At 41.4% G+C, this 26,858-nt stretch overlaps 1 long non-coding RNA gene across 4 annotated transcripts in view; it reads right to left on the bottom strand.

The window, feature by feature from the left end:
* LOC102161653 overlaps window positions 1-5,769 on the bottom strand; it is a 218,035-nt gene extending 212,266 nt beyond the window's left edge. For 3 of the 4 annotated variants that reach the window (XR_002339513.1, XR_002339516.1, XR_002339515.1), the window contains exon 1: window positions 5,618-5,769. This is a non-coding gene — a long non-coding RNA (uncharacterized LOC102161653). Of the gene's footprint in view, window positions 1-5,584 lie in introns of all 4 variants that reach the window. The other variant, XR_002339514.1, reaches the window with a different exon arrangement.

Here is a 26,858-nt window from a genome sequence, read left to right as displayed (position 1 = left end):
CAATGAAAAATACTAAAATCAGTTTTGCTTTCAGCTGACAGGATTAGCAAAATGCATCGACTCTGCAGCTCCATGTAATAATCTAGTTTGCAGGGAGCTTGACCACCTCTGCACGTCACAGCACCTCATCCTGACCCTCTGCGTCAGGGCTCTCGTGCTGATTAGATACAGAAACCAAAATAGAGCAAGTGTTGATACCTTGACTAGAGATCTGTACATGCCAGAGGTGGGAAATAAGTACCTAAAAAAACACAAAGCCTTGCTGCTTTGGTAAAAAGATGTCTAGCAGTCCAGTGTTCTGGGGGTATCTTGAATTATCTCTTTCAAAGTAAAGGCCTCTGTGAACTGGCAGTGTGCTGTTTTGTCCTATTTAATAAGAACTCTAAAAGGCTCTCAGTTTTGAATGAGGATCAGAACAAAATAATCTCTGCAATATGTCCGGACTGCCATACAAATCAATCTGCCCCTCGGGCCTTATGACCCGGTAAATCTAAAAGTGTTTATGGCAGATGGAGGGGCTAAACAGAGCCGTTGGCAGGTCTCTACGGAATCACATTGTAAACTTTGAGGATTTTGAGCAAATTTCTGGTGTCTTCTGCAGATGTGTTCTCTTTTGATACCCAGATTAATACAGACCCTCTGAGTATGAGCCACCAAGTAGCCACTGAACCTGATCTGCCCTTAAGAACTGGGAGATGTCTAATCTACCAGGCAATAAAGATGAGTGTGCACAATAGCACACTATCATCGAATTGAGATTTCATGCATGAGATTTGGCTCAAGCAAGGGCCTGAAGGTAAAAGGAAAACAAAATGAGAGACCCAGGCTTGCATGGATCGTTCTCCTGCTGCACTCTTTTCCCTCTGAACCCAAACACAGCCATGTAGCAACTTCCTCACGACTTGCTGAGTCTGCATGATATGTCCGCATCACTGGAAAGGAGATTGCTACAGAGCTACAGCCCCACCCTGGGTACCCTTCAGCAGCCCCAGCCTCGGGGGACTAGGAAGGATTGTGATGATTGGAGACTCTTTCAATGGGCAGAACTTCAAGGGATGCCGCAACTGTTCACTTTGCCTGGAGGGGAAGATTTTCACATGTATATGTCCACAGGGGCTCAGAAGCAGTGGCTAATTGGCTGGCTGGGGGGTCAGGAACTTCAAAGGATCTTAGGCTTTGGGGCTGAGATGGGGGGAGTCATGGATTCTTTTAAAAACATGATATAGTGCTTTTGCTCCAGAAAACACATGCTATACGTACTATACACCTCCTGGAAGTTCATGAATCTTCTAATCTAAACGATGCTACAAACCTCTTTGACCGAGGTGTCCTGAGACATGTTTCTACAATGTTTCTTAGCCTCTTTGCTGAAAACTCCATCCTGTCCTACTTTACTTTACCCCATCTTCCTGCTTGGAAAACAGCCACAGTGCTGGTGAATGACTTAAGCTTAAGAACAAAGACCTAAAGGCATAAGTTATTCACAGGGTCAGCTGAATGAGGACTTAATGTGTTGGTCTAGGCACACGGACCTGTGCAGATTGGCACGCTGTTTGCACAGCATGATATGTCCTCTTAAGAATAAAAGAAAGAGGAGCCCCATGGCCCCAAGGGGTTTATGAGGGGTCTTTAGCAGGATCTGCATCAGCAAAGAGAACAGAGGTGCAAACCCAGGGTTGCTGCAGATAGGCAGGCTGTCTGCAGAAGCACAATGGTGATTCTCTAGACGCTATGCATGGATAGCTGAGGCCAAGCTTCCTCAAATGCTAATGATTGTTAAAAGCCTAAAGGTCAGAGTAAAAGCTTCATCAGCAGCCGGCTAGGTGACTTTTAAAATAACTTAAAAAAACCTATATCCTGCACCTACAACCCCCTTCTCACTTGACCTCACCCTAAAAACCACAATAAAAGCAGTGTGGTTTCTTGAGGCGGGGCTCTCAGTCCCTGAGACCTTGTGTCCCCCAGTTCCCACCTTAACTTAAAACAAAGGTCCCTGCGTCTTGTTTTATGTTAACTTTTTTCCTGTTCTTCAGCCCCATCCTGCTGAGCTGGTCTTGGCACCGAGGTCAAGAGTATCTCCTTTAAATAGTACAGATCAGTGAACAATTGGAAATGAACGAATTACGAGATTTCAAAGGGAAGTAAAAAATCCTTTGAAGCCTAGTCCTCAGTAAGCATCATGGTTAGCTGGATACTGTGATAAATCAGAGTTCAACCGCTATTTTCCCCACGCAGTCTATTTTATTCTCTTTGCCTGGTTTACTCTCTTTAACTAAAGGACCACAAAATGTTATAAATGATCTTAGCTACTGACTAATCTAACTTCTCTTGCCTTGGATTTTACTGATGAAGAAACAGACCCTAAAGATAAGGTGGATTACAAGATGATATGATAGAAAATCAGACATAAAAATAAATAATATCTACAGTGTACTTACTTCCGTTGTGCCAGACACTATTCTAAGTGTTTTTCACGCATTAAATCAATCAAGTCTCACACAACCCTAATACTGTCTCCAAGGAAACTGAGGCTTGAGAAATAAATTATTACACATCACATGGTTGATATGTGATGAAAGTTCTTAACAGAGAGCTGACAAAGATAGGAATTAAGTGTATAATTAACAGTAGTTTCTTTTCCTTTCCTTTCCCAATAGAAAAGCTGGAGGACAGAAGGACCAGACTAAATTTTCCTACCTCCAGAGCCTTTCTACCCACAAGCTTCCATACCTTCTCCTCTCCCGTCTCCAAACCTGTCCATAATTAGAAAATAGAGCAGATATATTTGACTAAATGCAATTATGCAAGTCAACTCCTTTTCTTTTTTTTTTTTTTTGGCCACACCTGCAGCACGTACAAATCCCCAGGCCAGGGATCAAACCTTGCTACAGCAGAGACCTGAGCTGCTGCAATGACAACGTCACATCCTTAACCCAGATCCTTAACCTGCTGTGCCACAAGGGAACTCCTCGATTCCTTTTTTGACTTTAAAATCAGAAATTCCTCTTGAGTCCAACCCTACAAGTTTACCTGAATTAAGTTCCTTTTTACTACTTTGTATTTTTATTTCACTCAAATTTAATATTAACATAAAAATGTTATCTTACTAGTTAATTTGCTGCCTATTTCAATGAATAAAAAAATAAATTTACATATTTTATAAATTTACATTTATTAATATAAACCTCTAAATTCTATCGTTATTTTTTCTCAATATAAACTTCATTATAACTGAGATTTAGCCATCTGAAATATTAATGTAGACTTGAAAGCTTTTGAGACTTTATTTGGTTCTTCATTAGAAAAAATGAGGGACCTAGGGAGTTCCTGTCATGGCTCAGTGAGTTAACGAATCCGACTAGGAACCATGAGGTTGCGGGTTCAATCCCTGGCCTTGCTCAGTGGGTTAAGGATTCGGCGTTGCCATGAGCTGTGGTGTAGGTCACAGACTCGGCTGGGATCCCACGTTGCTGTGGCTCTGGTGTAGGCTGGCGGCTACAGCTCTGATTGGACCCCTAGCCTGGGAACCTCCATATGCTGCTGCGGGAGCAGCCCAAGAAATGGCAAAAAGAAAAAAAAAAAAAAGAGGGACCTCATTGGAGGTAGTGTCCAATCAAAATTCACTAGAACACTAAACACTTGTCTTATCAATTTAAGACTCAGGCTAGAAACTATCAACTGATTGATGTAACATCCTAAGAAGTTGATTGTTGGGAGTTCCCCCTGTGGCGCAACAGGATCAGCGGCACCTCTGCAGTGCTGGGATGCCGGTTTGATCCTCTGCCCAGAACAGTGGGTTAAGGAGCTGGCGTTGCTGTAGCTGCAGCATAGGTCACAGCTATGACTTGGATTTGGCCCCGGCCCTGGAACTCAACAGGCTATAGGGTGGCCAAAAAAAAAGGTGACTGTCAATCCACTTTCTTCCACCACAGAATATTCTATAAAATGACAATATCCTTTACAATAAATTATTTCAATTTTTCACTTTGTTTTTAAATTTTTTAAATTTATTTCAATTTTTTCACTTTGTATTCCCAGTGTTGCACTAGCCGAAACATGGGAATTTAATCATACTTTCTCCCATACAGAGACTGTGAATGTCCATGAATCCTTTTAAGCCAATTTTGGCATTCTGCTATGAAGCTTACTAACAAGTTTCTTTAGGGATGCACATGTAACACAGCCAGAGCTTATGAAGCAATCACCAAACCAGTATTTGACTGTTTTTAAGATTAAAAATAAAAGTATACAGCACTACAGATGCTATTCTCCAGTATTTTTTCTTCCATTCTTAAAATGTGTTGCAAAACTCCTGCTGCAGACATCAAGCACTTCCTCTCGTGACATTATCTTTTTTTTTTTCCTACCGTAAAACATCAATTAATCCATGTTCTCATTCTTTTGCTCACTCCATCCCAATTGCGTACTTGAGAAAAGAATAGCCTGGCGACTAGATAAGCTCATTCCCATTTCCTGCACCGGAAATTTTTACAGCAGCTATGAAAGACCTGAGCCTGAGAGATGTTGGGGAGAACCATAAACCAAATATGCCTTTCAGCCTATGCATGATTCATAGGTGAATTTTCAGAGCAGCCAGAGGTCTGCATGCAGCTGAACCAGATGAACAACAAAGATTCCTTTGCAGTGTGTTGTCATTTCCACATCCCCTGAAGAGCATAATACTGGGTAAGATACTCATTTGACAATATGCCTCGCTCAACCAAAATGATCAGTGTTTACGAAAATAAAGCTCTGTATCTTAAAAAAGTATCAGTGTCTGAGCTACATTATAAGCACTGGGACAGGCCACCAGGCACACGGTCCCTATTTGCCAAAGCCCAGGAAAGACGGGTACCTCGAAACAACGGTAACTTTGGAACACTGACAATGTGCCAGGAGCAAGTCTAATGGTGCCATGTACTGTGAAGTCCTTACCCTCCAGCAGGAAACCACCACCCTCTGGGTCTAGATGAGAAATGAAGCAAGAGGAGAGTTTAGCCCGTCAAACAAGGTCGGAGTTGATGGGTTCAAACTCAGGTGTCTTTAGAGCCTGACATTTCACATTTGTTGAATAAACGAAAGGTGTTAGGTAAGATCGAACTTAAGGAAAAAAAAAGAAAAAGAAAAAAGGAAGGAGGGGAGGAAGGAAGAAAGAAGGAAGGAAGGAAAGAAAGAGAAAGGAAGGGAGGGAGGAAGGAAGGAACGGAGGAAGGGGAAGGAAGAAAAAGGAAAAAAAAGAAAGGGAATGTAAGGATGCAAAGAAAGAAAAAAAAAAGGAGAGAGAAAGGTAGAAAGGCAGAAATGTTTAATATTTCTTTGGGTAAAATGGTCAAATTTCGGATAAGTCGATGTAGGCAGGGGTGGCCTCCCGAGGTAAGTGTCCTCAGAAATTAGGGTCATGCCCAAGGAAGAAAAACATCTACCTCCGCAATGAGGAGAAAAACAAGAAAGAAACGGTAAAACTAAGAAGGGCAACGAGTGCAGAGGCGGAGGCGGGATCTGACCTAAATACGCCCCCGCCCCAGGGACCAGGGGGCTGAGCTCCAAGGTGGAGGGGGGAGGGGGGTTCCTATCAGGAGCGGACCTCGCATCCCAAGGGCTGCGCGCCCCAGGTCACCTGCGCTGGCGCCCCGAGAGGGCGGACTCCGAGCCAGGGGAGATGCCAGTTTCCACGTCCGAGGTCTGACAGACCGGGTCCCGAGACCTTCGCCCGCGGGGCGGCCGCCCAGGCACCGTCCACTCGCCGGAGCGGCTTGCAACTGGCGCGGCTCTGCGGGGGGCCTAGCTTCCTATTGGTCAGGGCGCCGAGCATGCGCGCTCCGGTCAAGCGCCCGGGGCGCCGGGTGGGCAGAGGTAGTCCTGTCCCGGAGCGTCCCAGCCTGGCGATGGCACGTGGGTACCCTGCTGCTTTCCTTCCCGGATCTGGGCACCTGGCCAGCACCAGCCAGAAGGCAGGCGGCTCTGAGTTGATGAGATCTTGGCCCTCCGCTCCCCTTTGTCCCTCCCCCGGCCAGGCTGGGTGCGCACGTGTCAGTCAGGACCCCGGCCCCGCCCGGGCTGCGGGTGGCGCAAGAGACTTGGCCCTGCGACAACCACCCCCCCCCCCACTAGCCCACCTCCCGCCGCTTCCCGGGAAGGATTCCAGGCTGCTCCACAGAGTTTGCACAACTGGTACCGCAGGCACCCTCCTCCGTCGTCGTCTGGGTCCTCAAGAGTCTTCTAGAAGGGGATAAAGGGCACATCCGGGTGCGCGGTCAAGGGGGAGAAGGGGCGCCGGAGACTCAGGAATGTTTGGAGCGCGGACTTGTCCTGCTCCATCACCTCTACATCTGACCATGCCCTGCGGGTGCCAGAAAACCATCTCTGAGAAACATGGGGTGCAGTACCTGCTTTGTAAGGTGAGGGGACCAAGGGTTCCTGCTTTGGAGACCCTAGGCCTGTTGTGGCTCCTAAGAAAGTGATATAAATCGTTAACTGTCGTGGAAGAATGCATCCATCATTACATTTTCACAATACACGGTGATCCCTAACTGTATACTACCGCCTTTTCTAATTTTGGGGTTGTTAAGAGTGTCAGTCAAGCATTTAACAAATATGTATTATTTAATTTCATGCATTCGTTTAACAGGTCTACCTGTTGTTTGCCAGGTGTTATGATACCCAGGAATAGAGTTGAATTAGATGTATTTAGGGACTTTGCTTTTTAATGTGTTATCTAAGGTGATTATTTAACCCATGACGTTCCTAAAGGTTTAATTTGCTCTTGGTAGGATGTCATTGTCCGATGGAGCATAAGTTTGATTTTACCGCTTCGTCGTAGAGTCCAAAAGCCCAAATTATGCTTTGAGTTTTAGTTTAAATCTTCTTTACAAAAATTTCCTGACAGTTCCCCTCGATTTAGATACTGTGTGATGAATGTGAAAGTTCTACAAATGAGTTTTTTTTTTTTTTTTTTTTTACTCTTGACGATCTCCTGTGGAAAGGCATAAACATCTGAATATGTTGGGAATGTTTTTCAACGATAATATGCTCTTTGAGAGTATAGGCAGGTTTGATGAACTCCAGGTAGTTTCCTCAGCATTAGAATGAAATGCCCATCCAGAAACCTGCAATTTTATTTGAATTGTTTTTTTTGTTTGTTTGTTTTTTCCAAACAGCAACAACTTCAATAAAGCCTATTTTGGGAGCACCACCATGTTTCAGGCACTATCCAGTTGCATTTTTCAGGTAGGTATTATTAACCCTGCTTTAAGATGAGGAATATAAGACCATGTCAGTTGAGTGGCTTGCTCAAAGTTATACATCTCATAAATGGCACATTCTAGGATTCTGACTTTGAAATCTATTTCTGAATTGAGGATTAATTTCTCTCCACTACTCCTAGTTTCATGGTCGAGGTTCTCTCTTTTTGAAGTACATTTAGAGTTAAATGTCATTAAGTCTAGTCAAAGTCTACTTTAGTATATCCCCAGTAGAGTAGGTTCAGATTTATCTTACTCTAGAATCTTTGTGCTAAGTATGTCTGGCCTGTCTTCTTTCGTAAACGAAGGGACCCTTTCCTATTTAACATATGGGAGCATTGTATAATCTTTGAAGGCCCAAAAGCATCTCAGAGAAAAGATAGATAAACCTAGTGTATGTTAATGAAAACAAAATTTTATTTGTATTTTTGTGTGAGTATTGTTGCAGTCTTACAGATTGAGGGACTTGGTGTCTTGCAAGTCTGTTATTGTAGAATAATAAATCTTTATTTGTAGTGCTATGTGGCTTACAGCAAAGTCTCCTTATCACTTTACAGATATGCTATGACACTTTTTAGACCTTTTTTAGAGAAATGGCTGTTTGTGGCCTTGTGTTTTATGTGCTTTGTTAGAAGGGAATTGTTTCTTCAGTCTTTGGAACACCCTCACCTAGCAGAATATAGAACACACACCTTCCCTTCGTCTGGTGCTTTCTTCTTAACCAGGATGACACATCAGAACCTCATGGGAGCCTTTACAGCAACATGTCTAAGCGCTACCTTCCTGCAGAGTCTGATGCAGTAACTTTACTGAGGGAACCCAAGCCCTGTGGGTTATTTGGGTACGGATTTTAGGTGGAGGACCATTTGTGTGAATTTGCCTCATGTTCAGTTTTGCTAGTCACCTGACTCTGAATCCATGATAAGTTTTGCAAGTCATACGAAGTACTATTAGGTACTGGCCCACCAGGTCGTTGGAGTGGATTTAAGATTGTTTATGAACTTAGAAGTTTGTTGCCAAAGGAGGTAGTGGGAAAATTCCCTGAGAAAGAGAGAGAGAGAGCGCAAACCCAGGCTTGTAAGTGGATGTACGTGTGCCCGTGGTGATCTGATGGCCCCTCCTACACTCTTGGAAAAGTTACTGCCCAAGGGTACACAGGCCCTATATAGCAGTTACATGTTCTAAATTGAGCTATTTGTCTTTAGATTTTCACATTATACTGTTTTAGACAGTTCAGGCTACAATAACTACCAGAGGCTTTTATACCAGGAGTTGACGTGTGAGCCATTAAATTAGCAGCTGTGGTCCTTCAAAACATACCCCACCAATTCCACAACACAAAAGCCAAGAAAAGAGTTTCTCAAAGGGGGAGAATGGTCCACTGAGTTAAATGTGCCAGGAAAGTGGATTGAGCAACTGGTGGCCTTGAAAAGGCCAGTTTCAGTCGAGCAGGAATAGAACCTCGAAGGGCTTGAGGACAAGGTGAATAATACAAAAAGCTTTTACAAGTATGTTGCTCTGAGGTGCCAGGTTCAAATCTAATCCATCTATTCTTTGCAGACTAAACCCCAGCAAGGCTGGGATGCTGGGTGACACGGGATGAACATGATAGGTTCCCTACCCTCAGGGACTTACTGCATTTGGAAAAGTCACAAAGACACTTAGGACAAGAAGTGTGGTCTAAGGGGCTCAGAGCACACAAGTGGGGCATTTCACCCTGTTTGGGGGGTGAAATGAGTTAAGGCATGTAAACCACTTAGAAAAGGGCCAGACATTGGCATTCCCGCCATGCCTCAGTAAACAAACCCAACTAGTTAGTGTCCATGAAGACACGGGTTCGATCCCTGGCCTCGCTCTGTGGGTTAAGGATCCGACGTTGCTGTGGTGTAGGTGAGCTGTGGTGTGGGTGCCAGACGCAGCTCTGATCCTGTGTTGCTGTGGCTGTGGTGTAGGCTGGCAGCTATAGCTCCAATTGGACCCCTAGTCTGGGACCCTCCATATGCTACAGGTGTGGCCCTAAAAAGCCAAAAAAAAAGAAGAAAAGAAAAGAAATACAGAAAAGGGACAGACACATAGCAAGTCCTCAATATGTCTATGAATAATAATACAGCAGGTACATAGCACATATACTATATTAGCATAATGTGACTCATTTAATCTTTACACCATTAGTAATCAGTATTATTCCCATTTACAGAAAAAACTGAGGCATAGAGAGTAATGTACCAAAGGTCTCACAGCCCATTAGTGGCAGAGCTAGTGTTTATATCTGGGCAGTCTGGTTTCAGTCAGTGTACCTTAACCACTGAGCTGTGCCTCTTTGTAAGTGTGTGTGTGTGTGTGTGTGTGTGTGTGTACATGCAATAGTTAATGGCATTTCCTACAGACACTGCCAAGAGATAGATTATCATACCAGGTCACTGCAACGCAAAGCACCATTCCTCTCACTCCACTCACTGAATGAGTGCTGGCTACTTTGCTATAGGTTTATCCTTGAACTAGTCCCTGTAGATAAGATTTGTGAGATGCTCAATTATAGAATCACCCTGGCTTTGTGGCACCATCCAATCTAACGCAAACCTGATTGTGGAGATGCTCTGTCAAATTCAACCAAAGCCCAAATCCTACAAGTTTATTCTTACACCCTCTTCCTGAGACACTCCCACAGTCCCCTATGGTGTGTAGGATCCCTTTCTTTGAGGAATAATGAATTGCACCGGTTTAAATGCAGGTGTATCTTAGCGGGCTTCGGATAAAGGGCATGGACGGTGTATATTGCCTATTGAATCTTCACAGCGGTGCTGCGAACATGTATTACTATTCTCATTCTTCCGCTGAAGAATCTTCAGCTCAGGAAGCTTGAGTATCTTGACCAAGTTCATGTGGGCAGTAAATGACAGCCATGCTTCAAAGTTGGATCTGTGCTCTCAAGCCTATGGTTTTAAAACATACATTTTAAAAATTATTATAATATTTTGTATATTCTATACTATTGAATGTAACACATATGTAAGTTATGACACACAATAAAACAAACACCCATGAAATCAGTCTCCAACTTAAGAACAGGCAGGGCAGTTAGATCTACGGTTATTTCAAGGCTCTTTCTGATCCCATCCCCATACAGGAAACCAGTAACCTGTGCGTTGTGTTTATCATTACCTGCCCTTTCTTTCTCTTGTTTAATTTTGAAGGCTTTTTAATCTGACAGAATTCCAAGTACAACACAAAGAACACGTTCCCGCACCATTTGAGAATAAGTTATCATCCTGATGTCCCATCTCCCCCAAATTTGGGTGTGTATTACCTACAAGCAAGAACGTGCTCATGCCTAACCACGATACAGCCTTCCACGTCATGAAATTCATGTTGATACATTCCTGCCTTCCAGTTCTCCATCTCCATTCCATCTTTACAAATCGTTCCAGTAATGCCCCTTCCAGGGAAAGGGATCCATTCAGAATCATGCATTGCATTCGGGGGTCATGTCTCTTGAGCCTCTTTAGCTTGGAATAGTTCCATAGTCCTTCCTTGACTGTTGTGATTACATTTTTGAAGATTCCGGACCACTTAATTTGGAGAGCATTCTCAATTTCAGTTTCTCCAGTGTTTCCTCAAGATTAAGTTCAAGTGATATGCCTTTGACAGGAATGTCACAGAATAGTGACCTGTTCTCTTTGCATTCTACTAGGCAGCGAAGCAGTTTCAACTTGTTCCAGTTCCGGTGATGCGTATTACAATCACTTGATTCAGGTGATGGTCAGGTGCTCAGGCTTCCCCACTGTAAAGTTGCTTTTTCTCCTTTGTAATGAATAAGTATTTTGTGGTAAAGGTCATTAAAACTATGTATGTATATGACATTCATCTTGGAACTTTCTGTCAGTGTGGATTCATGTTGGTTTATTTTACTCACTGGTTACAATCCATTACTATCATTATTTCATGCGACTCTGAAGTTATCCCAGATTTGGCCAATGGGATGGCGTTCCACCTAGCTCCTCTGTCTCTGTGTTAAGTCACCATCATTCTTTTACCCCTTCTTTGCTTTTTGGCCCAAGGTGTTCCAAACTCATTGTGTACTGGTTTACTCTCCCTGCCCAGGTACTAGCCCTGGCTCCTTTTGTTGGAATGATATTATAAACCAGGATCTGGGTTCCAGATGTACCCATAGCTATTGGAGAGTCACTGCTCTCAAGCCATCTCACAGAACATCTATGCCACCTACTCCCTGGGTCCTGGCATCCCAGGCTGGCTCATTTTGCACGTGAATATTCTCCTGACTTTATTTAACCTTTGAACCTCCTTGGGCTGACGCCTTTCCTCATGTGGACATCTATCCATCCACCTAGGGCTGCTGGATGGATAGATGTCCACATGCCGAGCCAACCTGCTGCTTCTCGTGCCATCCTCCTCCGCCCTCCTCAGGTGCCATCATCCTGCAGCAGACTTGGATGCTCTGCAGGAATGGACTCCTCACTGGAATTCCCTTCAGGTGCATGCGTTTCTCAAGATTCTCCCACGCTGTTCCTGTTGCCTGAATAGCTGTTAAATTCATTTTTACTGTTGTATGCACTGCAAGGTGCAAATGCATCCAGACGGAAGCATCTTTTCAATATTATGACAGGAAAACCTTATTTTATTTTCTCAAGTGTATCTTGGCTATTCTTCAGTCTTTGTTTTTCCATATACAAGTTAGAATTAACTTGTCAAGGAGTTCCCGTCGTGGCGCAGTGGTTAACGAATCCGACTAGGAACCATGAGGTTGCGGGTTCGGTCCCTGCCTTGCTCAGTGGGTTAACGATCCGGCGTTGCCATGAGTGTGTAGGTTGCAGACGCGGCTCGGATCCCGCGTTGCTGTGGCTGCAGCTCCGATTCGACCCCTAGCCTGGGAACCTCCATATGCCGCGGGAGCGGCCCAAGAAATAGCAACAACAACAACAACAAAATTAACTTGTCAAGTTTCACAAAAGAAAAAAAAACACTTTTGGGATTTTTGACAGGTATTATCTTGAATCAATGAGTAAATTTTTGAAGAACTGAAATCTTTATCATTTTAAAGCTTTCTGTCCTATTCTGAATGGGTAACAGTTCTCTAATTATATAGCTCTTTCCTATTGTTCTTTGATAAAGTTTTATATTTTTTTCATGTAGATGAGCACATTTTTTGTTAATTTAATTCTTTTGTTTGTTTGTTTTTGCTTTGTCCGAAGCATGTAGAATCTCAGCCTAATATTTTCAAAGACTTGGAACCACTGAGTCAGTTTTTTTCAATGGTCATTCATGCTTTATATTTCCTTTTTGAGTTAATTTGGAATGTAATTGTGTGAAATAACTAACATAGCAGGCCTGAGATTGCTTTCCTTGCAAAGGTCAACTTGCATGATTAGCCTTTGCCTGATATCTGAGAACATGGATTTGGGAAAAGTTTCCACTTTTTCCCAACCTGATAAGAGTGACTCATCTTGCCCAAGCTATTTGTAGAAACAATATGGTTTAAGCCAATCACCCGCCTTCCTTCTAGAGTCTGGAATTTGGGGAGATGCCAGGCAGAGAGTACCTGTATGACCAGTTCCCAGTGAAAACCTTGGGTACGGAGTCTCTCCAAGGCTTGCCTGGTAGACAGCACTTCACCTGTGTGGTCACAGCTCTTCCCTGGAGGGATGTCTGACTCCCCTGGGGGAGGATGCTCGAAACTTGCGCTAGTTGCCTCCTCCCTCACCCCATGGCCTCTCCCTTCTACTCGTTTTGCTTTGTATCCTTTTGCTGTAATAAATCATAGTCAGGAGTGTGACCATGGCTGAGTCCTGTGACTTGTCCTAGCAAATCGTCAAAGCTGGGGGTGGTCTTGGAGACCCCTAACACAGCAATAATTTCCTAGAAAATTCCCTGTTGAGTTACAGTTTCTGATTTACTGTTGTAAGTGTGTTCATAGTACTCAGGAGGTTTTAATGTCTCTGTTATAAGTAAATAGTGTTGCTTTTATGTTAATTATTTCATATTTAATGTTATTTATTTGGACTTTTTTATTTTTTCCTAATTAAACTATAGCAGTTCATCCATTTCCTAAATCTTTTTAAAGAAACTTCTTTTGGATTTGTTGATTCCCCTCTGTTGCATCTTTGCTTCCTATCTTATTGCTGTTTGTTCTTATATGTATTATCTTTCATTTTCTTTGGCCTTATTCTTTTGTTTTTTATCTAATTTAAGACTTACCCTTAATTAATTAATTAATTATCAGCCTTTTGTCTTCTGACACGAATATTTTGAACTATACATTTCTTTCTAAATTCCTTTAATGACGGCCACAAGTTTTGATTTATAATATTTTCATTACTATCAAGTTTCAGTCAAAGTTTTCAACAGTATTTCTTCCTGGACTATTAAATATTTCTAAGTGTGTGTTTTAGTTTGTACATATATGTGATATTTTTGTGTATTTTGGTTCTTAATTCTTAATTAAAAAATTTTTTGGAGCAAATAGTGTATAGAATACCAATTCACTAAATAAATTTTTTGGTAACTTAGGTCTAGTTTATGTTCAATCATTTTTAAAGTTTCAAGGTGTTTACAAGAATATTTCTGTATAATTTTCAGGTGAATAATTATGTGTGTATATATGTGTATATATGACACATTATATAATATATATTATATAATATTAAATAACTTGTATACATCTATTATATATACATGCGTATACACACACCCCTATTAAGTCAAACATGAGTTATATTTAGAAATACGTTATTTTTCTATTTTTTGTACTATCTGAAATTTATTTAAATACATATATTTCCACCTATAATAAGGTCTGTATCCTTCTTCCTCTGTAATTTGTCTGAATCCAGAACTCAGTCTTCTGAGAACATCAGCTACACTAGATCGGGCCTCAGGGAAACACTGCATTTTGCATTTGTTCACTCCCTCTGTACTCTTAGCTCACTTTTCTCTCTCTCTCTTTTTTCTTTCATGGAAGAAAGTGGGTGTGGTCGTGACAGCAGCTTTCTTTAACTTGTGGCGAGTTCGGTCTGGTTAGATGGAATTGCCGGTCCCCATTCTCTGCTCTGGAGAGTGGCCTCACGATAGGCACAGGGCCCCTGCACATGTCTTGACTTTAGGCTCCCCATGCAACTTGCTTTGGTGAACAGGATAGCTGTCGATTTGAAGCAAGTGGAGGTTGGAATGGTACTCATGTGGCCAAGTTTCACCCTCCTGAACTCCAGTGACCTGCCGTGAGAAGCGTGCAGGCCAGGGAGCCACTGACCCTTCAGCCTAGACCCCAGGATGGGATTCATGTCACAGACCAGATGCTGGGAGCAGGAACTGGTCCAGGGAGGGTAAGAGATGTATGAAATGAAACTGAATCTTACTTTCAGCCTGGATCCTAGACCCCAGAACCTAGCGTTCAGTCTTCTGTGTTCAAGATCAAGTCAACTTATGGACCCATGACCATGAGAATAAATAATTGTTACTTCAGGCCACTGAAATTTAGTGGTTTGTTACACTGGGCAATATACCTGGCAGTATATCCAGAAAATCATTAAAAATGTGTTTTATTTGGTGTGTAGATATTTAAGCAAGGAAGGCGATTTCACAAGATGGATTCGAAACAGAAAAATAACTTTCCATTACTTGACCCTGCTTCTGCAATGATGTATGCTCCTTCACAATAAAGAATTAGCTGGAGAAGCCCTTGACCTACATGTCAAGCTATGTAGCAATATCATGTAAATTAGTAATTTTCATATTTGCATGTATATCAAATTGCAAGCACTACAGAGTATGGCTAGAGAGTGTTTCTGGTCTCAACCACCAACTAGCCCAGCCTAACCAGGTGTTAGATGCTGTTTGAGATCTTCTAAACAACAACTATCCTATGTGCTTAGTAGGCATCTTAGGACAGTAAATTGTGATTTTAGGTCAATTGTATTATTCTTTTTTTTGGTTTATTTATTTATTTTTTATTTTTTTAATAGTTATTTCTCCAATACAGTTTTTTTCCTACTGTACAGCATGGTGACCCAGTTACACATCCATGTACACATTCTATTTTCTCACATGATCATGCTCCACCATAAGTGACTAGACATAGTTCCCAGTGCTACACAGCAGGATCTCATTGCTAATCCATTCCAAAGGCAAGACTTTATATCTATTAACCCCAAGCTCCCCAACCACCCCACTCCCTCCCTCTCTAGGTCAATTTTAGTAATTCAGCTACACCTGCTGGAGACTGAGAAATAAACACATGACCTGCTTCTTGTCCATGACATAATAACAATCATTTGCTGAACATTTACCATGTGCCAGCCACGATGCTAATAACGTTTCATAGAATAGCTTCATCTCCAAAGCAATTTAGAAACTCACACTAATTTCCCCCTTTGCCCTAACCATCTTCTCGGTCGACTGGCTTTCCGAATAAAGTTGCTCTTCCCTGATCCACAACTCATCTCAATTTATTAGCCTGTCCCGTGGCAAGCAGTACAGGCTTGGACTGGGTAACAATGTCAAGATCTTGTTAGAGATACTCTGTGCGGTACTGTTTGATTCCTGGCATCAGATGATACTCATCATTACAGAGTTTGGGGACTTCACTGCATGGACCACTGTACATATTCTCTTCATCATTTGATGCAGCTTCCTGTGGCTCACAGCTCTCCTTAAGGGCACAGCCAATTCCAGTCATATCAGTGACCCTTGGATGGGGTTTTATAAGCCTCTGTGACTCTTGGCTGGGTAAGATCATTTTCCTGTCTGAGGCATGACTTGAACACTCCCTCCTACTTTTATTTAAAATATGAAGCCAGTGTCAAAAAAGAAAAGAAAAGATACACGTTCACATAAATCCCACTTAAAATTCCAGACCCTCTGCTAAACAGTGTTCTTTGATTATCTCCCTTCACGCGAGCACCCTGTGATGTGTCTGCTATGAAAACCCTTGAGATTTGCCATTTCCTGTCATTATTGGACTGGCCACACAGCAGTCATTAAAAGCCATTTCTTTCTTCCTAGCTTTTTCCTTCACTGTTCTTGCTTGCTCTCTCTGGGTTTTACGATTGGTTGACACATCTGTTACGGATGTATTTTGGAATAAAACAGTAAAACCAAGACAGGCTTGAGACATATTTTGGTTTGGGAGAACAGGATTTTGATGAAAGGAGTATGTATGGCCATTACTCTTAGGGTAGCTGGATAGAAAATACTTGCCCAGGAGAGTCTGTCCATTGAGGTTGCCAAACCTACAGAGAAGGCAGTGGCAGCGGGATGGAGACCCAGGTAAGCACAGCTTTCCAGGTCTTTCTGCTAAATATGAGGCTTAGGAAAAGGCTTCCTTTGGGGGAAATATCCTGCCTTGTGGTGCTGACATGTTCCAGGGATTAGATTCAGACAATAATGTCAGCATAATGTTCTGCTTTCGTGCAGGTTACTTTCTGCATGAAAATCTTTTTTTAAATTTCCTTAAGATCATACCATTTTCTTTGACTTCTTTAATTTCTGCCAGTTATTGTTTCAATCAGTTTTGTGGCATCACAATTTTTTTCTGTTGTTTTTCATCCCAAAATTTTTTTAGAAAAATATTTATTTTTTGTCCATTTTGTATTTGGGGAGGAGTTTTAAAATCACCACCATCATCATATTTTTAAGTGGCCACATCATGAATATATTTAACTCTTGTGCTTCATAAAGAATAGTGTATCCTTTTGACCATTGCTGCAGTGTCGCCATGCTATTCTCTTTGCTGACTTCATAGATTTTTGAGTAAACAAGGCATTCATTTGGCAAAAATAGGTATATTTATATAGTCACAGAATCTTCTCATGAAGCAGTTGCTACATTTCAGTGAAACTAAGGACGCAGTCCATTGCCTTTACCTGATCAGCCTTGACAGGTCATGGTAATGGCAAATGATAAAGATAATGAAGTTTAAGTTTTCGATACATTCGTACAAACTAATTCACTTTCACATAGTGGTAAGAAAAAGCATCATGCTCCAAATCACGTGACCTCTACTGAAAAGGCTTGAACCTGGAGTTTCCACTGTGGCTCAGCAGTAACGAACCCAACTAGTATCCACAAGGATACGGGTTCCATCCCTGGCCTCACCCAGTGGGTTGGGGATCCAGTGCTGCCATGAGCCGTGGTGTAGGTCCCAGAGGCAGCTCGGATCCCATGTTGCTGTGACTGTGGCATAGGCCAGAGGCTACAGCTCTGATTCGACCCCTGGCCTGGGAACTTCCATATGCTGCAAGTGCGGCTCTAAAAAGACAAAAAAAAAAAAAAAAAAAAAGCTTGAACCTTCTGCAACATTGGGCATTTCTTATTTCTTATTCTCCAGGCTTCAATTTTCTCAATTGTGAAATGAATCTCTAGTTTCTCTTCCAACGACACTAACTCAGTGGTCAGTTTTCCCACTGTGTTTGCCTCACACAGTGGCTCACCTGTCCTTAAAAGTCACACCCTCCTCCTTCCAGAGATCATTTGAGGACATCATCCCAGGGTGCATGAGGAGCCAGTAACACGGGCTGTCTCCAGGGAGAGGAATGGCCAGGCTGGGAGATAGGAATAGAAATGAAACTTTTCACTGCCCCTTAGGAGCCTTATATGTTTTGTCCCTATAAATTTACAACCTATTAGCACAAAGAAACAAACAAAAAGCAAAATTATCAATATGAGACGTGACCTGAGGTGGAAAAAACATTCTCTGTTTTTCTCTGGTTACAGTGACTCAAAACAACACTTTACTAAAGCTACAAGGGTAGATAAAGCTATCCTCAGACTTTCTTTTGTCTTCACCATTCTACCAGTAGGAAGAAGAGCTAATAAACAAACAAACAAAATAGCCAGAAGGGAGATTGAAAGAGATGAAAACAATGCACGAAGCCTCTCAGCAGTGGAATTCTTGCCTTTTATTCGGTGGATATGGTATATTTCAGCGAGAACACTGCCGAATCTAGAGCTAAAACTTGAGCGTCTAGCATTCTCAGCACACTCCCCTAAAGATGCTCCCCCAAATTCTTCCTTCCACAGGTGTTACTAGTATAGGCCTCAAACATGCACGGAATAGTTGCTCTATGCCAGGTGGAACTCTATGCTCTGTTTCTAAAGATACTTATTTATTTTTACACAGATGTAAGGAAAAAAAAGAGAGAGAGAGAAAGAGAGAGAAACCATGTCTCCACCTTTGGGAAACAGAATCCAATTCTACACTCTTTTCTCTTTTTATTGCTTTGCAGGAATAGACACATTTTAAAGCATTGTGTATGTTTTTGATAAACATGCATGAGCTTTTTCAAAGTATTTGGGAGGAAAGGTATGTTTGAACACCTGCTCAGGGAAACTAACAGCTTGTAGTGTAGACTGAATACTATCTATTCTGGTCATTACTTATTCTGGCACGTGGACAGAGAACCATTTGGTTGTTGTCGTTAAGGATAATTAATCTGTATTGATGCTTCTCAGAGAAGTGACTATATAAGAATCCTATTTTAAAACGTACGTTAATTTTGAAAAAAAAATCATTTGCTATATATTGTTAAACATGTATATGTAAATATAAAGAGTACAAAGTTAAAATCCATGAATTATGTCTCATGAATATTTCTTAGCTACCCGTACTGAGATTCGAAATTGAAAATAAAATCATTATAACATCAATTGAGCTCCATGGTCTCTACTCAGACCCTCTGTGACCACAGGGACATCTACCTGATTTCTGAAAGTCCCCCCAAGAAAAAAATACTGGCATTTAGTTCAGGCCCAGACAAGATAAAGTGAAATGGACCATGTAGCTTTTGAAGAGTAGATGATCACGGGTTTACATTTTAGATAAGATTTCTAAGAGAATGATTTAAATATGGGAAAATCTTAATGAATTCTCACTCTTCTTTTTGACCTTGGCTAATGTCCCTGCCCAGCTGGAGTCTCTCTTTTTAATGAGCCCATATTGTATTTCTGAGTAGCAGGCCCTGCTTTGAAACAGCCCTGCTCTCTTCCAAAAGCTCAAAGCTGCTTTCATGCAAGTACTACCGATTAAGAAATTATTCTTTCAAACGACTCAGAAAAGTTCCGTCAGGGGCTTAGCATTGAGAAAGTTTCATTTTAAAAGCAAAATCCTTCCCCTGACTAAGCTTCCTAGATGTTTTGACTTCGAAGGTATTTCCATTAACTGTAACCAAAGTTCTATGCTTTATTTTCTGTCATCATTTTATTTTCCTGAATCGGTCATTTGCATTTCATAAAGGTAACAGGCCTTCTGAATAATTAATCCTAACTTTCTAGCAGTGCATTTCAAAAGGCCAGGACGGGACAAGTATTCACAGCCAAAGCTGAAGCGTATGGATATAACTCACTGAGGTTTCTGTTCTTCACACATTCAAAGACCCCCTAAACTTGGAGGGTTACCTAACCCTAACCCTAAACCTAACTGAATTCTGTTCCATGGTTTTGAGTTTGAATTACAGGAATCTTTTGCACCTGTTTGAGAGAGGAAGGGTTTAAGTGTTCTTTTAAATGCTATTTATGGTATATTTTATTGGTCGCATATTGGTGGCTGATTCTAAGAAAGACCTCAGCAAAAATTGGCATGCGTCCATTCAAGTTCACTCTTGTACTTTCCGCTATAATTATCTTCAGCCTCTGGAAACAAGTTATATGCTGTTTACTTTTGAAGGATCTACAAGAAATGATAGATCTTAAATAAATTATATGGAAAAAGGTTTACTTACAATTTAACTTTTCAACATTATTTTTTGTTTGTTTTTTTAGGGCTGCACCTACAGCCTATGGAAGTTGCCAAGCTAGGGGATGAATCAGAGCTGCAGCTGCTGGCCTGTACCACAGCCACAGCACCACCGGGTCCTACACCCACTGAACAAGGCCAGGGGTTGAACTTGGGTCTTCATGAATACTAGTTGAGTTTGTTACCACCGAGCCATGACAGGACCTCCTAATGTTGAAACACTCTTTTTGGCTTTTTTGTTTGTTTGTTTAGGGCCACACCCTCGGCATATGGTGGTTCCTAGGCTAGGGTTGAATAGGAGCTATAGCTGCTGGCCTACGCCCCAGCCACAGCAACTCAGGATCTGCGTTGCCACAGCAACGAGAGATCCAAGCCCTGTCTGTGACCTACACCACAACTCACAGCAATGCTGGATCCTTAACCCACTGAGCAAAACCAGGGATTGAACCTGTGTCCTCATGGCCGATAGATTCATTAACCCCTGAGCCACAATGGAAACTCCACCTTTAAACACTCTTAAAAATTTTTGTTGAACTCTAATCACTACTACTCCCTCAGTGTAAGGACAGCACAAATGAAACTTGAGGCTTCATTCTCCTTATTGAAAATAAAGATGTGTCTCCTCCTCTTTTCCTAGAGCATTTACTTTAAAAATTATGTAACTGTAAGCTGTTTATCTGTCTCTTTGAAATGTATATATATATATATCTTTTTACAAGCTAAGTAGGCCTCTTGACAACTTTACAGCTCTGGGACCTCTTTCTGCAGGACACCAGAGCTGTCTCCTTGAAATGCAACCATCTGGGAAGATACGTCCCTATCTCCCCGGTTCAGGACACGTGTAGGAACTTAACTGTGAGGGCACCTGACTCCACGGTGCAAAACTGCCTCTGTCATAAAGATACGAGGAGTTTATTTCATTGAATAAAGCCAATTAACTAACCTATGGTCACCTTCATTAACAAGTGTATTTAGGATGCACTCTGGGTGACAAATAGAACTCTCATCTTAAGGACTCGTTATCTTGAGCATGTAGGAAAGACTTTTTCCCTTTCCTTTAAAAATTCTTTCATCTGGTCTAATTATCAAATCAACATGAGATAGGTTAACAGGAGAAAAAGTAAAATTAAATTTTTCCCCTGTTCTTATTAGGTAATTATATTTAAAAGTTTCCTTATATCCTTAGGGATGCTGGCAATGACCAACCAACACATAGGGACTCATTAGGAAAAGTGTTTGTTCTCTCTTTGTTTTGTTCTTTCAGTGACTACAAATAATATTAGCAGTATTGAAGCCACATGTAATGCTGACAATCACAAAATCTCTTCTTACAATATGTCTTGATTTTGCTATAATTCCAAAGCTCTTCAAATATATATTCTTATAGTCTTCTCTTATATTCTTAAAGAGAAGCTTTGGTAGCCGACAGATGGATAGACATTCGTTTCTTTTCTTCGGGCTCCTCTTCATAGGAAGAGAGCACAAGATTGCATTAGTGTGTCATTGGAGCCTAACTCCCATTTCCATTTATAGTGAATCATATGTGACAAAAAAAACCCAGAAAACTCTCTGAGACTTTTTAGTCTTTGACACTTTTATATTTTCTTTTAATTTATTTTTAAAATTTAATTTTATTGGAGTATAGGAGTTCCATTGTGATGCAGCAGAAATGAATCCCACTAGTAACCATGAGGTTGAGGGTTCGATCCCTGGCCTCGCTCAGTGGGTTGGGGATCCGGGGTTGCTCTGAGCTGTGATGTAGGTCGCAGACTGGGCTTGGATCCCAAGTTGCTATGGCCGTGGTTTAGGCCAGCAGCTGTAGTGCAGATTCAACCCCTAGCCTTGGGAACCTCCATACGCCACAGGTATGGCCCTAAAAAGCAGTAATAATAATAATAATAATAACAACAATGTTATTGGAGTATAGTTGACTTATGGTATTGTATTAATTTCAGGTGTATAGCAAAGTGAATCAGTCATACGTAAATATATCCATTCTTTCTCCTATATTAGTCATTACAAATTATTGAGTAGATTTCCCTGTGCTATAAAGTGTGTTCTCCTTAACATCTATTTTTACACAGTCTTGTGTATATGTTACTCCCACCCTCCCAATTCTTCCCCCTTGGAAGAGTTTCACTTACAGTCACCATAGGATTGGTTTTGAAATCTATGAGTTTGTTTCTGTTTTACCAAGAAGTTATTTTGTATCATTTTATTAGATTACACATGAAAGTGATTTTATATTATATCTTCTTTCTCTGTCTGATTTACTTCACTCAGTATGATAATCTCTAGGTCCAACCATGTTGATGCAAATGGCATTATCTCATTCCTTTTTTATAGCCAAGTAATATTTCATTGTTTACCTGTACTACATTTTCTTTATCCATTCCTCTGCTGTTGGACACTTGGGTTGCTTCCATGTCTTGGCTATTATGAATGGTGCTGCGATGAACATTGGGGTGTGTGGGGGTACATCTTTTCAAATTAAGAGATCCCCAAAATCCCACATACATGAGACGGTCAAAGTAGGAAGGTAAAATGAGGTGTATGTGGCATCCTAAGCTAAAAAATGAGATAGGGACTTGGGGTTTCTAAGAACAGGAGGGTAATTGACAGGACAAGAAGAGAAAGAGCACAGGCTGGGTAATTATTATTCTGGGAAAGAGCCCCTATGTAAATCACTCTATATAGTTAACGGTAGAGCAGAATTTTCTCTTGAGCCTGCAGGGTGTCTTTGGCCTTCAGCTCAACAGAATCCACATGCCAAGGTGGCACATTTGGGGGAGGCTCTTTCTGAACCCCTTCAAGAACAAATATGACATGTGTTGTATGTCCTTTTTATAGAAAAGGGTGAGGTTTTTTTCCTTTCTTTGGAATCTCTTAGCGATTGCCTGTCATGTACATTAGCGGTTTAGTGCTAATTCAATAATAAAACTGTTTGCTTTCCCTATTATCTTCATGAAGAGGTCTTCTAGGTCAGGATAAGATTTTGTTTTTAAATTACATTTCCCCTGTAATTTGAAATTATACTTCCTGTCGTGGCTTGGTGGTTAACAAACCCAACTAACATCCATGAGGATGCAGGTTCGATCCCTGGCCTCACTCTGGCTTTGCCGTGAGCTGTGGTGTAGGTCACAGACCCTGCTCAGACCCCTCGTGGCTGTGGCTGTGGCTGTGGTGTAGGCTGGCAGCTACAGATCCGATTCAACGCCCAGCCTGGGAATCTCCATATGCTATAGGCGTGGCCCCCCAAAAAACCAAAAGACAAAAAAAAAAAATTACATTTCCCCAACGTTAATGATAATACTACCCCAATTCAGTTTTCCCAATCCCCACATACAATTCACACAAGTCCCACAGAAATAGAATGTGACAAACCTGGGGAATGAGGGAGGCAGGAACTCAAGTATCAGGTCTCTAAATACTGCAGGGATAACATTTATTATCCTTATGCTCATAGAGCAAAGAAGAAAATAATGACAGTAGATGCATCACACACCAATGATTTATTGTGAAGAGTTTTCTGGACATTGGTGGTAAAATTGGTCCCTTCTCTCCATTTCTGGGACCCTGAAAGGGAGAATAGCTACCCAGTGGCACAAAGAATGAGTCAAATGTGTTTGATTGTTTTTGTTTGTTTGTTTTCCTCTGGCCGCACCTGTGGCACATGGGAGATCCCGGCCAGGGATCAAACTTGCACCTCAGCGGTGACCTGAGCCACCACCCAGATAATGCCAGATCCTTAACCCACTGTGTCACAGCAGGAACTCCAAATATGGTTGATTTTTATGTGCCTCTTTTTCTTAAATTTGTTGACCTTTTTCTTCCACATAAACAAAATAGTCCCATCTCTTCCCAATAAAAATAATAAAAGACAAACGAGAAAAGCCCAAACACATTTTTCCCCCCAACGGTTATTTTGGCAAATGCGTCACCTTTTGACATCTCCTTCTTGTGAAATCCCAACAAACGTATTTTGTGCACATCTTAAAAAGGACAATTCATGATCTTTAAGCGGAAGTAATGTTTCCTGCCAATAACCTGGGTGTGTTAGGATGTGTGCACTCAGACTCAGACAGTCTTTGTCTCATTGAGAATGAAAGAGAGAAAAATCTTATATAACAAGCCATCATTTTAGGAAGGGTTGGAAAAGCAAATATAGCCATTAAGCACAGTTAGTGACGATTTTCCTGTTTTTCTAGACAGAATAGATTTGTTTTCTTTCTATTTCTTTTCACAAAAGTCAATCGCCTGGATATCGCTTCTTTGGATTCAATTTCACTGAACTTGCGTCTGCTCTTAAACTTTTAAAGGCGGGCTTAATTATTCAAGCAGATGCTGACTGCTCTGTGAGACAGGTGAACAGAGACTCCTTCTGGAAAAGCCACTCACCCCATGGTAGGCTCAATTCCTCTAGAAACGAACATTCCTGGAGCAATGTCTGGCTCTCGTCACTAATGGGTACTGATAAAGTACTAAACGCAAACTGCGGATTTTTCTTAGACTTAAGGTTCACTTATCATCAATTCACAGATGAGAATGATCCTGAAATGTGTGGTCAGGCAGTGACCGTCCAGTTATCTATCGCTTGGCTTTTAAAACACTACGGCCATAATAACTCCTAGAGCTCATGCTCCACGAAGAATAAGGCTGTTGAAATTCCCAAACTTCACGAAGCCATCTGGTTCTGATTTCCCCATAGAATTTCAGTAGAAAAGGAAGTCTGAATACTAACTGCATCAAGTCTGAGCAGCGCTGCTTACACAACTTTTGGAGATGTTATCATGGACTTCTGTTTCTTAAAAATAACAGGGAAAATGATTATATACCTCTTCTAGCTCCAGAGTAACTTCTCGGCAATATTTCATTGCTAATCTGTCCTTACCTGAAGCCCTGATTGTGTGTCATGATTTCATTTAGCATACTTCCCTCAGAGATTATGTCTGATAAAATGATGAGGTTTAATTGAAACCATGTAATGACACATTCAAAATTTGTTTGTTTGTTGTTGGGTTTTTTTTTTTTATTTGTTTTGTTTGTTTGTTTGCCAGTATCTTGATTCTGTTCTGTTCTTTCTAAAATTTAGATTAAAATATTTTATTTTGTAAAATTTTCAAAAAAGAAAATGTGACTATATGAACACATTACGAGGGTCTCTCTCGGGCTCTGGGACAATTTATGCAATTGATAGGCCTAATGCTTCATTAATTTGATGTTTTTATTTTTGTTGTGGTATTTATACACCATGGAATATTACTCAGCCATAAAAAAGAACAAAATAATGCCATTTGCAGTAACATGGGTGGAACTAGAGACTCTGATACTAAGTGAAGTAAGTCAAAAAGAGAAAGACAAATACCAAGTGATATCACTTACATCTTGAATCTAAATATGGCACAAATGAAAATAGAAAAAAAACCTCATGGACATGGAGAACAGACTTGTTGTTGCCACGGGGAAAGGGAGGGAGTGGCATGGACTGGGAGTTTGGGGTTAGTACATGCAAACTATTACATTTGGAGTGGATAAGCAATGAGATCCTGCTGTACAGCACAGGGAACGGTATCTAGTCACTTGTGATGAACATGATGGAGGATAATGTGAGAAAAAGAATCTATATATGTGTGTGTCTGGGTCACTGCTGTACAGCAGAAATGGACAGAATATTGTAAATTAGCTACAATAAAAAATTAAAGCACACATACACACAAAATAATTTTACTCTGTTACCAATGACATTCTTCACAGATCTTGACTGTGTTTTTTTCTGATGAATTAATAAGGGGATACAGTTCGGCCAGCTCTGTCTCTATATCTTCCAAGAGTCAGAGTTAGTGTGGAGGGAACTCACGTACACTTGGAGAGTAACGTGTCCCTGCAAATTCTTCTGTCCATTCCACAAGTAACTAAGGACATGGGTCCCATGTCCTGTGCTAGTCCAGGGGTTGGGGCTGCAGAGATCCCTTATGGATCCATGACCTTGATATTCCAGTGAAGGACAGAGAAGCAGAGTGCTCTGGGAGCCCCGAGGAGGGGTGCATGGGAGGGGCCACTCAGGATCAGGTAGGGAAAAATAGGCAGTGGAGGGTACAGGGCACGCGGCAAAGGGAGCAGAGGTGAGGCGGCGAGGAGCCAGGCATTCCACTGAGAGGGGACTTGACACAGTCGGTGGACAGTGAGGAGGCATCCTTGGAGGGAACAGGGGCTGCATCAGGGCTGGTGGCAGGTGACGATGGGAGCGAAGTAGGCAGGGGCCAGAAGGAAGAGCTTCAAGTGACACTTCAGATCTCTACGCCCAGACCTGAGGGAATGTTTTACAGGGCCTTTGTGCATGTGTTTATTAGCATCGGAAATAGGCCTGGTTTAAATCGGTAATGAATAGTGATAGCAGAATATTTTGCATTTTTCTGTCATTTTAAGGTACTATATATATGATATATATATTATATATATATACACACACAGAGTTGGGTTTGAATGTCTACTTCTACATGCATTTTTTTCTTCGATATATACGTACACGATCTTTGATGGGTTGACTGCAGAAGCACAATCACAGACACCAGGGCCAACTGTAAGTTATATGTGGATTTCAGCTGTGTGGGGCTTGGCATCCCTTTATCCCATAGTGTTCAGGGGTCATCGGAAGCCTTAATCCTCTTGGCTACTATCAGTGAAGCAGCAGTTTACATGTATTTTCTTGTGATGTACACGGAAGTATTACAAACAATGGGGACACACGTCTTTCCTTTTGTTTAAACAAGCTCTGAGAAACTTGCCTTTTGTATATTTAAGAGATAAAGGGAAACTTTTGTCTGCCTTTTTGAGGAAGTGTTTTCTAAGACTGAATCATAATCAGTCCTTTCATC

This window comes from Sus scrofa, chromosome 16 (assembly GCF_000003025.6).
Source record: "Sus scrofa isolate TJ Tabasco breed Duroc chromosome 16, Sscrofa11.1, whole genome shotgun sequence".
NCBI lineage: Eukaryota > Metazoa > Chordata > Mammalia > Artiodactyla > Suidae > Sus > Sus scrofa.
The sequence above is the reverse complement of the archived record's forward strand: the minus strand, read 5'-3'. Positions and strand labels throughout refer to the sequence as shown.